At 36.6% G+C, this 13041-nt stretch overlaps 1 long non-coding RNA gene across 1 annotated transcript; it reads right to left on the bottom strand.

The window, feature by feature from the left end:
* Positions 1-7468: 7468 nt before the first annotated feature.
* On the bottom strand, positions 7469-12765 carry LOC138684990 (uncharacterized). Its single transcript, XR_011324209.1, has 3 exons — positions 12631-12765; positions 7748-7945; positions 7469-7658 (listed from the first exon to the last, which is right to left on the bottom strand). It is a non-coding gene; the product is annotated as an uncharacterized lncRNA (long non-coding RNA).
* Positions 12766-13041: the final 276 nt, after the last annotated feature.

Below are 13041 nucleotides of genomic sequence, written 5' to 3'. Positions count from 1 at the left end.
CAATAATATATAATGAAAATTTTAGGAGTACTTTAGAACTAGCACAAACACATTACAAAACAAAACCCCCCATATATAGGAAATTCTCTGTGTATTAGGTAGAGGTAGGTCAATCTGGTAAACTACTGAGTTTCATTTACATATGGTGGGTCAAAGCTGCCACTTCATGTCTGACACTACTCCAACTTCAGAAGGTAAAGGTAACAGTAAAAATGGAGAAAAAAAAAATGTTTGTTACAAATACAACTGACTGGGTTTCACGGTTCTGTAATAATTTAGAATCAGAAGCAGCTTCTCCTGGTATCCCATTCCTTGCTGCAGCTGGAGTTTGATTAAAAACTCCTCTCAGATCAACTTGAAGTAACCAAAATATTTGAACTAATCAGGTTTCGTAGAAATTTCATAATCCAAGTAAACGGAAAACATCCTCCTAAATTAGTACCCAAATATCCAGCCTAAAAGCAGCATCTAATACAAAGCTGATTTGAAAGGAAGCGTGGTTATCGTGTGTTTATCAGGTGATCTTTGTTATAAACTCCTAACTAGTTTTTCATCATCTTTCATATGAAAATATTACCTTAATTATGAATTATTTTTTGATTGAACATTTTCCTTTAATTGGCAAATATTTGCAGCAATTAACTCCTCCAAATTGATTCGGTGTGAGTCACGACCTTCCCTTGGGGATTTAACAATTATAGAACTCTATTTTTATCTACCATCACATACAACACCTGGCTGTCAAGTTATTGGAAATGTTTCTATCCTTATAAATAATGCAACATCCTAATGTTGCTAATTATGACATGTACATAATTTATTGCTCCCTAGAGATGACAGAAATTTCTCTCTCCTACAGAATGCATAACATTAGTTTTTATAATTACAATGATTTTGAAGAAAATTATCTCAAGGCAGGAAGGAGACCGAAATTTTTCTCTCCCTACTTCCATTACACTTCTGTAAATACAATGGGAATTTTCAGTAAGTGGGCAACGTCTGATTTAGAACAGTAGACTTCTTTATTGACAAAGATGCAAACAGGCAGAAAATAGGATTTTCAAAAAATTCAACTCTGATATCAAATTAGTCAGGTTCTTGTTTGCATCTTTGACTACTTAACTACCCTTAAAAAAATAATCTCATTTATAAGTACTCATTTGCACTTCCAACTGCATTTGTTTTCAAAGAATTTTCAATGGCATGTTAGGTAGTATCTGCCTTTGACATCCCAGATTGCCATTTATTCTACTAAATATCTCTTTGGCAATGATTCCTCTCAGTTTTTCTTTGGTTTTTTTAGTCATCAAAAAGTTTGGTGTACATTGACTCAGAAATCTGAAGAGCTACTTGAAAGATCTAGATGACAAAATACATTTAGCAGGTTCATTACATGAGATAAAAAATTTTAATGAATGTTGTAGGCTCCTGTTGGTACTATGCAGTAAGTTTGAGAGGATTAAACACAGTAAGTTGCAAGGAATTGAGCAAAGATTTTCATTAACGAGTAACAACTTGGGGCATGTTTAGTTTTCAATATACAACCTGAGAAATGTGAAAGAAGTCTGATTCTTGGTAGATAATTATTTCAGACTTATTTCTCATCCACTATAGAACACTTAAAGTTATTATTCACTCTTGGAAATCCTGAGTGTAAACTGACTGTCCTCCCTTTTATTAAAAAGGATTCACATCTTGTTTCCCTTATTTACTAGGAAAGTGAGAGATTTCATAGGTAATTATTTTGACTGTGAAGCTAAATTGCTGTGGTCATGTCACACTTGATCTGCAGTATCCCTGCTGCACTAGAACATTTCCTGCTCTCACAAGGTTCATAACCTATTTGTTAGGTTGTTTTCCTTCAGCATCATGTCTGAGGACATAGAAACCATTTACCATACTTATTTTGGGGGGAAATTACGTTTCTACAGAAACAAATTATTCTATGCAGGAGCATACTGTGGCTGAACCCAGGAGCAAGTGACCAGCACAGACCTCAAGCACTAGGTGGGTTTGGTTGTTCTGCTTCATCTCAGCGAACACAGTGTCCTTGTGTAATTTGAGCAAAACATACTCAAGTTATTTCAAAAACTAGATCTTTACCCTCATGTTATACCATGATACGATATGTAGTACTGACAAAGACAAATCTTAAAATAAACTGGAACTTTTGTTACTCTTTATATGAAATTTTATACAATCCAAGTAGACATATTTCCAGTAAGCTAAAATAACAATCTAGTACATCTTTGGTAAAAAGATCTACTGCAGTAAAAAAGTCTGCAAATGTTTCCTGCCAGCATTTCCATACAGGATAGTGAAAAACCATGACAGAGAACTGAATGCTTGAAATTTCATTCATAAAAAAATGAAGCTTTTGAAAATCGTAATTTTCTCTGCAAATTAATATCAACTCCTATGAACCCTGACAAGTTCTTTGAATATATGCTTTCTTTTGGAAAATGTCACTGATATTGAATTTCTGCTGCAGCCAAGCGGTAATATTTTTTTCCTCAAATTCTAATTTTCTCATTTTTAACACAATAGTCTGCTTTTTTCCTTTACTTGCTAAGAATGTCATTAAGTTAGCGTCTTTTAGGATTGGGGAGGAAAGAGAAGTAAATTGAAGATGAGACAAAGATAGTCACCAATGCTTTTTAAACATAATGTCTGTCTTTATAAGACTTGCTGAAAAATAAACAGCTTTTTAAAAGCTTCAATAGCATGAATCTCAGAATAATCACAGTTCTAAACTTCCAGATAGAGATGGCATTTCAGCTTGGTTAAGCTGCATTTATATATATCATTCACATTTTCGTGAAGGTTGGTGGGTATACTAACCTATTGTTTTTCAGCAATAAAATACATGTATTAGAAAAGATACTATTTCCAGGTGTCATGGTTTAACCCCAGCCAGCAACTAAGCACCATGCAGCCGCTCACTCACCACCGCCCCCCCCCCCCCAGTGGGATGGGGGAGAAAATCAGGAAAAGTAGTAAAACTCATGGGTTGAGATAAGAACAGTTTAATAGAACAGAAAAGAAGAAACTAATAATGATAATGATAACACTAATAAAATGACAACAGTAGTAATAAAAGGATTGGAATGTACAAATGATGTGCAGGGCAGTTGCTCACCACCCGCCGACCGACACCCAGCTAGTCCCCGAGCGGCGATTCCCCGCCCCCACTCCCCAGTTCCTATACTGGATGGGACGTCCCATGGTATGGAATACACTGTTGGCCAGTTTGGGTCAGGTGCCCTGGCTGTGTCCTGTGCCAACTTCTTGTGCCCCTCCAGCTTTCTCGCTGGCTGGGCATGAGAAGCTGAAAAATCCTTGACTTTAGACTATACACTACTTAGCAACCACTGAAAACATCAGCATTATCAGCATTCTTCACATACTGAACTCAAAACACAGCACTGTACCAGCTACTAGGAAGACAGTTAACTCTGTCCCAGCTGAAACCAGGACACCAGGGCACATGAAGTCTTCTTCCAAGCTCCAGGCTAACCAGGAATTCTTTGGGGTTTTTTTCAGATTTTCTGTATAAATACTAGCAAAAACAGTCTTGCCAGACTACGTGTTTAAGCCTTCTGTGTTTTCCAAACCATGGAGGAAGGTTTTATTAGGCCAAAAGGTACTGTGTTTCTCCTATGTGAAACCTACATTCCTACTATTGGCAGGTGGACCACCACATTTTGTCCAATTACATGCTACCAACACCTACAACAGAAGCACATTTCAGATGTCAAGGAAGCTTTTCATGCAGCAGATAGAATTACATAGAAAAAATAGCAAAGGCTTAAAAAAAAAAGTAACTTCCTACTATCTCTTGCTCAAAAGATCTATAGGACAGTTAATTTCTTTTTTGACAGCACCATTACAATGTAATTAGCTATATGTTACACCTAAAATGGGAGTGAAGTCACCTATGGTCCAAACAAAATTGTGTCGTAATTTTTAACATCAAAATTAACGCACATTAATTTATGGCTCATAAGTATCAAGACCTTGAACTAACCTCAATAAAGAAATTCAAAGGCAGTCTTAATTGTAAAATATGTCAAGAAGAAATTTTTAGAAACACTAAGGTCAAGACAATTAATTTTTCTAGAATTTTATGCCTACTTAATGTTACATAGAAATAAAGTGATTCAGCATATCAATATTGCTATTTATATGTCCTTTTGTATATGAAGAGATCACAACTTGCTTATAAAGTGAATTCCTTCATTTAGGATTATCATCTACCATAAGACTAACTGTCGATTTAGACAGCTTTTACCATCTCTTCAATTAAATTTCTGTTCCCAGTGCATAATGTAATCAAGGTCAATCAATTAGCGTTTCAGACCAGATGCAGAAGACTGAAGTCAGTACTGGCTCAAGGCTATGGAGGCTGCTGTAGATCAGAATTTCAAAAGACAAGACTCTTTACTTCTGTGATTTGCCCAGCACTGCTCCACATCACCTCCTGACAGATCATTTATAAGCATTTCTCTTTGCAAGTATGTTCCCAACTTGTTCAGTGAAATTGATTTTAAACTAAATAATTACTTTAGACAAAGTCATGGATTTCTCCACTATGACTGATACAGAGAGCCAGCTGAATGGAATGCATTAATGAATTTGTGAAGTACTTTGAACAAATAACACATATTGTTATATGAAAAATTTACAGCAATAGCAGATCTAATTAAGTGCTTCATAAAGCAAAACATTGGGCAGATGTCAAACTGATAAATCATGTTACATTTTGTCACTGTGATGAGTCTTTACTTCTGTTAAGAAATATTTTACCCCACATGACAGTACTGAGATATCCAATGGCTTCTCTAACATTTGAGAAAGATGAAATCTGCATGTACTCTTATTTTGCAATTTTGTGTTGAGTGAATTGGCATTCAATTACACACAATTCTTAACTCAGAGATAGAGTCAGATAATTGTGTTGTTTCATGTTTCAGCTGGTACTATTCCATGCACAAGCATGATATCTGTCTTTTCTAAAAGCACATTTGCCATCTATTGAGAATATTCACATGCACAAACTTGTATTTAGAAGTAGAAACAAAAGTTAGAACCTAGACAGATAACAAATTTTTAAAAAATATTTTATGAAGGAACAAGTCAGCGTTTTTCATATCACTAGAATTTACCATACCTTGGTAGTATATTTTTATATATTTATATAAAGTTTCTGCTTTTGTTGATAATACCATGGATAGGATCAATAAGGAATCTCAAACTTATTTTCAAACTACTCGCATGCTAAATTTTACAGAAATATATACAGTCTGCACAGCTTATTTACCCAGAGAGCATGTCATGTTGATGCTGCCAGGCTTTTTAGACCCTGATCTAGTTGAGCTATATGGCACTGCCTACTTTAGCAACAACGGAACCCAAAAAGACCAGACCTGCGAAGCAAAATATTCTAGTACCAGCTAGACACCCAATAGCCACATTATACACATTTTGAGTATCTTGGTTTACTTCATAATAACTCCTGTCTAGTCTGACAATTAAACAGCAGAGTACATTCAGAGTGCATCTCCCAATTTAGTTTCATGTGAAATAAGTCTCAGCCATGCACTTCGAAAACACAACACTGAAAACCAAACACAACAAGTAGGGTTGATTGCAAGAGCCTCCAGGAAAGTTCACTCTTAATTCAGACCAAGGCACAAACATGAAAACATCCCCTGATGCTGTATTATCTAGTATATCCTTCCACTGTGCTTCAGGGTGCAGCATAGGCACGCTGAAGTAACTGGATGAAAAGGATAAAACTGAAATCAGAAGAGGATTTTGCCAGCATGGCTGGAGAAACTTAACATCTCTTTGCAACTTGAGCAACACTCAAGACACTGATCAGGACCAGTCAGAATACATGAAGAAAAGCATTTGCAGCTTGTGCGAGCCTGCAGTTATTAGACTGTTTTTTTGTTGGGTTTTTTTTTTTTCTTTGCACATCATGAACAGAAGGACATAGGCAAACTGGATTCAGATAATGAAAGAACAAAGAAAATTATGGAAAGGCTAATTAAGAACTTAACTGAAAAAAACCTGTTTGGATATCTGACAGAAAACTGTGACTTGATAACCATCCATAAAGGTCTACAGCATATAAACATATACTGGAAGAAGATTATTAAAAGTGCCTTAGGATGGCATAACTTAAAATAAATTCATGAAGTAGGAAAATAGAAAATATAGGTTATCAGAACAGGAGAAAATATGACTACAGATCCCTTGTAATAACTTTTACATCCAGGAAGACCATATGATTTGTCAGTACTATATAGTTGAGTTCACCTGTAAAGGTAATACTATTCCTTATTGGCTCAATGGTAAACCTAAAAAGATTTATTTTTCTGAGATTATCTATTGGTAAAGTCAGCATCACATTTGCTTTGCATTTACTTTTAAAATAAGCCTCTGACTGTTTAGGCTGTGACTTTCTATTCAGGAAGACCTTCAAAGAAAGAGTCCAAGAAACAGGTTGCAACAAGTTGCTGACTCAGGAACAGGAAAAAAATTAAAGGGCTTTCTTGATCCAAACGATATTGTAGGGACAAGAATTTGTCTTCAGAGTAAAGATTTCTTCTAAAAGAGCAAAGTCATTGGGACTATAAACCTGTACTCTGTCCATTTTGACATGGATTTGGTACAGCAGCAGACAGAAAAGGAAGCTTCTGAAAGCACCACAAAAGCAGAAGTCAGCAGATCTTACAAAGAGAGATCATTTCTAAGTAGAACACCCCTGTTCTGTATCATTGATTTTTCTTCCAGCATCTGCATATTCCAAGTCATGAAAGAAAAAAAGTATGCAAAATAAAAGAAAGGAAGAGTTAGGTGTTTAACCTCTACCATTTAACTGGGAAATTGAGCACAGCCACCTTGTTCTGTCAAAAATATGTAAGAAAAATAAAGAGCTGTTGTTTTCAGAAAACTGAAATATTCAGCCATGTCTCCCTGTACTCAAGAGAACAGTACGGCAGCCTCAAACCATTGTTGATCAAAACTCTAATCAGATTAGAAAAACTTTAGCAGTATCAGTGAGGCTGCAGTCTCACCTTTCTGTGCTGAGAGCAACACTGAGGCTTCGCTTCCACAGGTGTATCATCCCTCTTGCTGCTAGTTTACCTTTCAATGCAAAGTGTAAATTTATGCATTGCGGTCTACTTTAGTCAGAGAGACCCTATTTTTATACAGAACCTGCATAATACCTGGAAATCAGTATCTGCATTAATCAAAATTAATTATGTAGTGTAAATGAAAACAAGACTCTACTAGCTGAACTGCCGCGTGGGTAGCTATCCTGTCAGGCACTCCATCATCTATGATGGTAACGTTGAGCTATGTGGACAGATGTAACTGCACCCATCTTGCATGTCTGCAGCTATTTCCAACCGTGATTAACAGCACAAAGGCAACAGATAGAAATTTAGTATTACATTTACATTTTATTAACTAGGTTGAATCTTTGATAGGGCTACAAGTAATGGGGAAACTAAATAAGACTTGAATGAGTAACTGGAATAAATGAAACCATGTTCCATACACCAGTTTCCTCCATATCATATCTCACTGTTTTGCTTCCAAGTTGTGTGGAGCATTTGTCTCTTCTCCCCCATTACAACTTTGCTCTGAAACCATAAAGACAGGAGGCAGTTCTACACATTTCTTACACAGGCAATCTTTGTCTGGGCTTTTTAAAGTTTCAGCATGTATTCACCTGGGCTGGAGTAGAAGAGCAGGCACCGCATGCATCACAGCTGCAATGAGGCCCAGCATCATTGACAGCTTAGGAGACATTCAGATGAGTTTTGTGGTTTTCAGTGGTTTTTAGTGGTATTTTTGGGCCCCAATTTTAAGGGGTAAAAGGTTTTGTCTTGCACAGTTGTGCTTCCACTTGCCTCATGTCTTCTACCATCTACATGAGAGTGAATGAACGGAAGATTTTTGAGTTGGGCGTGACCTACAGACATACTGCAGCCCTGACACTAGAAATCTCAAAGTTACACAGAGATCCACAAATGCTCTCTCATGTGTTTATCAAGTTATTTAATCAAGCAAAGGCCAGTTTTCCTCATTTTAAAACAGATAAATGCACACAAAAGTTGTATTTTTACATAGTTCAAGCTAAAAATCAGTTTTTCATCAAAAGGGATTTGATGGCCTAAAAATGTAGTTCTGGCCAAATAAAGGCATAAAACAATTGAACTTTACCGTAAGGACGACAAACCATTTAAAATTCCCATTCTGTAAAATTTAGTAACATTCAGAAAGATTGAAAAAGACACAGACTGATTCACTACTTTGAGATCTAGTTTAAGTAACTCTGACTCCATACTTAAGCAAATTAAGTCAATGAAAAAATATTGCCTTAATTCCAGTGAGTTTTGGATCAGCTCTACTACAACAGAAGGCAGCAAAACCCCCTATATTAATTGCACACATTTTAAGCAAGGTGAAGTACTGTGACCTGATATTGAAAGCCACACTTCAGGACATGGTCGCTAAAAAACCCCACACCTATATTATGCTTTTTGCCAAGCAACACAGAGATAAGAATCTACAGTTTTCATATGCATAAAAGTCTGTAAAATAGAAATAAAATAAAAGCTTTGTTTCAAAAGCCCCATTGCCTATGAAGGTCTCACCAATGTCTTACTAAAGAAAGGTTATGAAGACTAGCATGGTATGCTTTTACAAAATGCCCCCATAACTACAGATAATTAAAAGTAAAGAAAAATGACTGTTTAAAAAAGCAATGTAAAGTTATATCTGGGTATATTTTAAGTGATCATGCTAGAAAAATCAGATGCTGCTCTTTTCTCCTAATAGGAGCTGGTTGCCAGTTTTGTTAATAATACTAATGACATGTCTTGGTACCTGACTCAAAGGCAAATATGACACTATCTATATGCCTCAAAATCAAAAGTGCTAGAAGGATACAATTGCCCTCAACTTCAGGTCTGTGACTATATATATATATATATATGTGTGTGTGTGTATATATATATATATATATACTGGGAAACTTTCTGATACAGAAACATCAGGGACTGGAAATGAGGTAACCAAAGCAACTGTAGCTAGAAACTTAAACACATACCAATTCTGAAAACAAACTGGAAAGAACTTTCCTTTAATTAATCCCCAAATCCAGATTTAAACCCAGGTAAGTGTTAAAAGCTACTCAGATATTCAATGGCTCAAGTATTTCATCTATGAAGAGTATCAGAAATGAAAATAAATCACTAAGTACTGGTGCACTTTCACATTCATTCCTCATCTCTCACTCAGTATAGCACAATGAACAGTCTGTGCTCATGATGTCCATAAACAAGAGAGAACATGCAGCTCAAGACAAAAAAAAAAGCTGAATTTTGACTTCCACAGTTTATGCTATTTAAGTTCCATTCAGGTCACTCAACCTGAAACATATAAAATGTGACTTTTTCAGAGACTAGGTGTTAAACAAATCCCTTATTCAAGAGCATAAAGGAACTTTAGTCATTTACAGAAAGCAACTTGTTTATCTTATTCAGCTATGTTTTCCACGATTCACTAATGTATTATACCATCTGCTTCCATTCTCTTTTTCTGTCCCCCTTTCTACTGCTTTTAAAGAGCGTAAAAACCCAAAGGAAAAAAGCTCCAGCTGATCAGCTCTTCTTGCTGGCTCAGCAACCCTGGTCTAAGTTTCTTGATAGAACTGCTTGGAAATAACCTAGAAAAATTGTAATCAGAAATTGCAAAAGCATATAGCCTTTGATACCTCCTAAAAGTATGCAAGCAGAGTGCCAACAACTTGGACTTTGCTACCCTACGCAGGGTGCTCCTGCAAAGCTCAGACTCCAGAGCCCACACCCACTGTAGGCTACCTGACAGGGGAACCCTGGAGCTGTTTTGACTGTTTTCCCACATTCAGGAAATACTAGAGCTCTCTCATATTAAGTCAATGGTCACAAACTTAGTTGATTGGTAGTCCTAAGCTCTCAGCAAAGCTTAGGGAGCTGCACTAAAACGTAAAACTCCCACAGTTTATGTCCCAAAGCCAGGCAGCTCTTTTCTAGCAATGAGGTTCAGATAGAAACCTTAACTACTTTCTCAGATTGAGTCTACAAGGGAAATTTTTGAAATTTATGTCTGTGCTGTGCTTGTTAAGTGTGCAACCCCATCTTAAACATAAAAGTCTTCCAATGGAACTAGTTAAGTGATTTCAAATCAAATTGATTTTTTATTCTCTCTTCCACAAGTTATAAAATTATACTTTTTTGCTGACACTGAACTTTCCCCTCTTCTTCTGGTGATTCTAAATATTCCTTCATCCAGTAACTTCTTATATTTTCCTCATTTTCCTTCCCATAGATTTGTTCCCAACACTGTATTCTCCAGGGGAAAAAAAAACCCCCCACACTCCCCCCCCCCAAAAAAAAAACCCAACCAAAAAACCCCAACACACACAAACCACACAAGAAGCTTGGATTCATTTTATTCTCCAGAAAAGAGATGAGCTAAAACTAGTAGAGATGAGATCGAGCTCTAGTTCACCTGACAAACTAGCTCTTTCTCCTAATTCATGTCCATGCTATTCAGTTGGTCTCTCACTATACAGTCACTGTGGGTTGTTTTGTTGCTGTTTTGTCACATCTCTAAAAAGCACATACTCATTCCCAAGTATTTCAAAAGGAGCTGCCAACATGAGCTCTCTATGTGAGGTGGAGGGCTCTTGGGAACATTGAAAAGGGCCTTTAAAGACATTTCATTGGGCAGCTCTGTTAGAAAGCTGATGATGAAATTCAGTTTAACAAAAGAGAAAGCACATAATATGTTAATATTAGTCCATCTAGAGAAAAGACTTAGCCCCAGACATGCTGAGAACTATTAAGTGTACATATTAAAAAACAATCTTCCCCCCTTCAAAATGAGGATATTTTGGAGGTTTTTTTGGCTGGTTGGGTTTTTGTGGTTTCTTTTTTACTTTGTTGTTGCTGCTGTTTTGGGTTTTGTTTGGGGTCTTTGTTGTTTTTACTATTTATTATGGAATTTAGAGGAAACATTTCTCTAAACCTTTGAACAGGATTCAAAACTGATTTTTAAATATAGCAATGATTTTCAAACCTTCATCTACCTCATGACCTTACAGCATTCAGTCTCACATAGGTAAGCAATTATAGAAACAACTTAATCCTCTGATACTTCTGTACTTTCTAGGAATGCCTAGAAAGCAAAAAAGAAACCCAGTTCCTTGTGGTGATATGCCAACAAGTATCCCATGTTATTTCTGTGTATTTTACAATTCCTGTTTCTATTTTACACTGAAGAATAAGAAAAAGCTTTCTGCATTTCACCACCGAACCATTAGAGCCATTTATTCTACATTTGGAAGATTTTGCTACCACTACTAAAGAGTTATAAAACTGCAATAGTATCACTCCTCCTGTGATTCTGAAGGTGTCACATCTGCTGTGACTTGCAAATTCAAGGGAAAGAAAATCTGAAATTGACAGCACCAAAAGCAGATGATAACTCTTAGCAGCACAGATTTCCTTTACAAAAAGGATTTTGCAGGGCTTGTCATAATTTTTTTTGAAGATTTTGTTGTTGATGCTTATTTGGAAACCAGGAGTGAAACTCAGATAGGAGCTTTATACCACAGCAACTACAGGTTTCTTGGAATCAGTCTGTCTCAACAGCAAGAAAGTGTTCACTGCCTTCTTAGATACTTTTATATTTGTAAAGCAGGCAGCTCGCATTCAATGAGTTGTGAGTGGGCAAATGTAAAACTTATTTTACCTTATCTTTCACTCAGGAAATTATTTCTCTTTTGGTAATTGGCAATGCCAAACAGATATGGATGACTAATGAAGGTCATTGCTGAATATTCTTCCTTTCTGAAAGAGATGCTCATTGCTCATCTGCCATGGACAGAAGCAGGAAATTCTGTATAGCAGGCAGAATTTTAAAAAACAATGGATTTTTCTTTTTGTAAAGGAGATTCTTTACATTTGCAATTACAGACCAAAAATAGTCACAAACACGTTTTCACAAACCTAAATATAAGCACAGGTAACAAATTAACATTTAATAGCTTAAGCGTCAAAGATTTCAGCCTTTGGTTACACTGATTTATTTGGAGAAAACACCTTCTTCACAGTTTATTTTACTTTCTTGCCAAGCAGAAAGGAAGTTTTATACAAGTATCAAATGATCATTATTAAAATTATTCTAGTACTGTAGGTTCACATAAAATTGCAGTTGTATTTCAGTGGCCATTCCAATTACTTCAGTTAATGCTGGTTTGAAAATATAGCTTGTCTACAGTCAAATAAGCAAGTATGAATAATCTAAGTTAGTAGTGGTAATTCCAAGTGTCATGGTTTAACCCCAGCCAGCAACCAAGCACCACACAGCTGCTTGCTCACTCTACCCAACAGCAGGATAGGGAGAAAAGAATTGGAAGGGTAAAAGTGAGAAAACTCATGTGTTGATATTAGAACAGTTGATTAATTGAATAAAATAACAACAACATTTTAATGAAAAGGAAAATAACAAGAGAGAAATAAAACCAAAGAAATAGAAGTGATGCAAATGAAAACAATTGCTCACCACCAACTGACCAATGCCCAGCCAATCCCCCAGCAGCAGCACCCCCAGCCAGCCTTCCCCCAGCTTTATACGCTGAACATGATGCCATATGGTCTGGGATATCCCTCTGGTCAGTTGGGGTCAGCTGTCCCAGCCGGGTCCCCTCCCAACTTCTTGTGCACCCCCGGCCTCCTCGCTGGTGGGGTGGGGTGAGAAGCAGAAAAGACCTTGGCTCTGTGTGAGCACTGCTCAGCGGTAACTAAAACATCCCTGTGTTATCAACACTGTTTCCAGCACAAACCCAAGAAACAGCCCCATACTAGCTACTATGAAGAAAATGAACTCTACCCCAGCCAAAACCAGTATCGCAAATAAGTTTGTTTACTAAGTGACACACTGCAACTTTTGAAAGAAGGTAACACTGTCTTTGCA

This window comes from Haliaeetus albicilla, chromosome 4 (assembly GCF_947461875.1).
Source record: "Haliaeetus albicilla chromosome 4, bHalAlb1.1, whole genome shotgun sequence".
Taxonomy (NCBI): domain Eukaryota; kingdom Metazoa; phylum Chordata; class Aves; order Accipitriformes; family Accipitridae; genus Haliaeetus; species Haliaeetus albicilla.
This window is presented reverse-complemented; position numbering and strand designations above follow the sequence as displayed.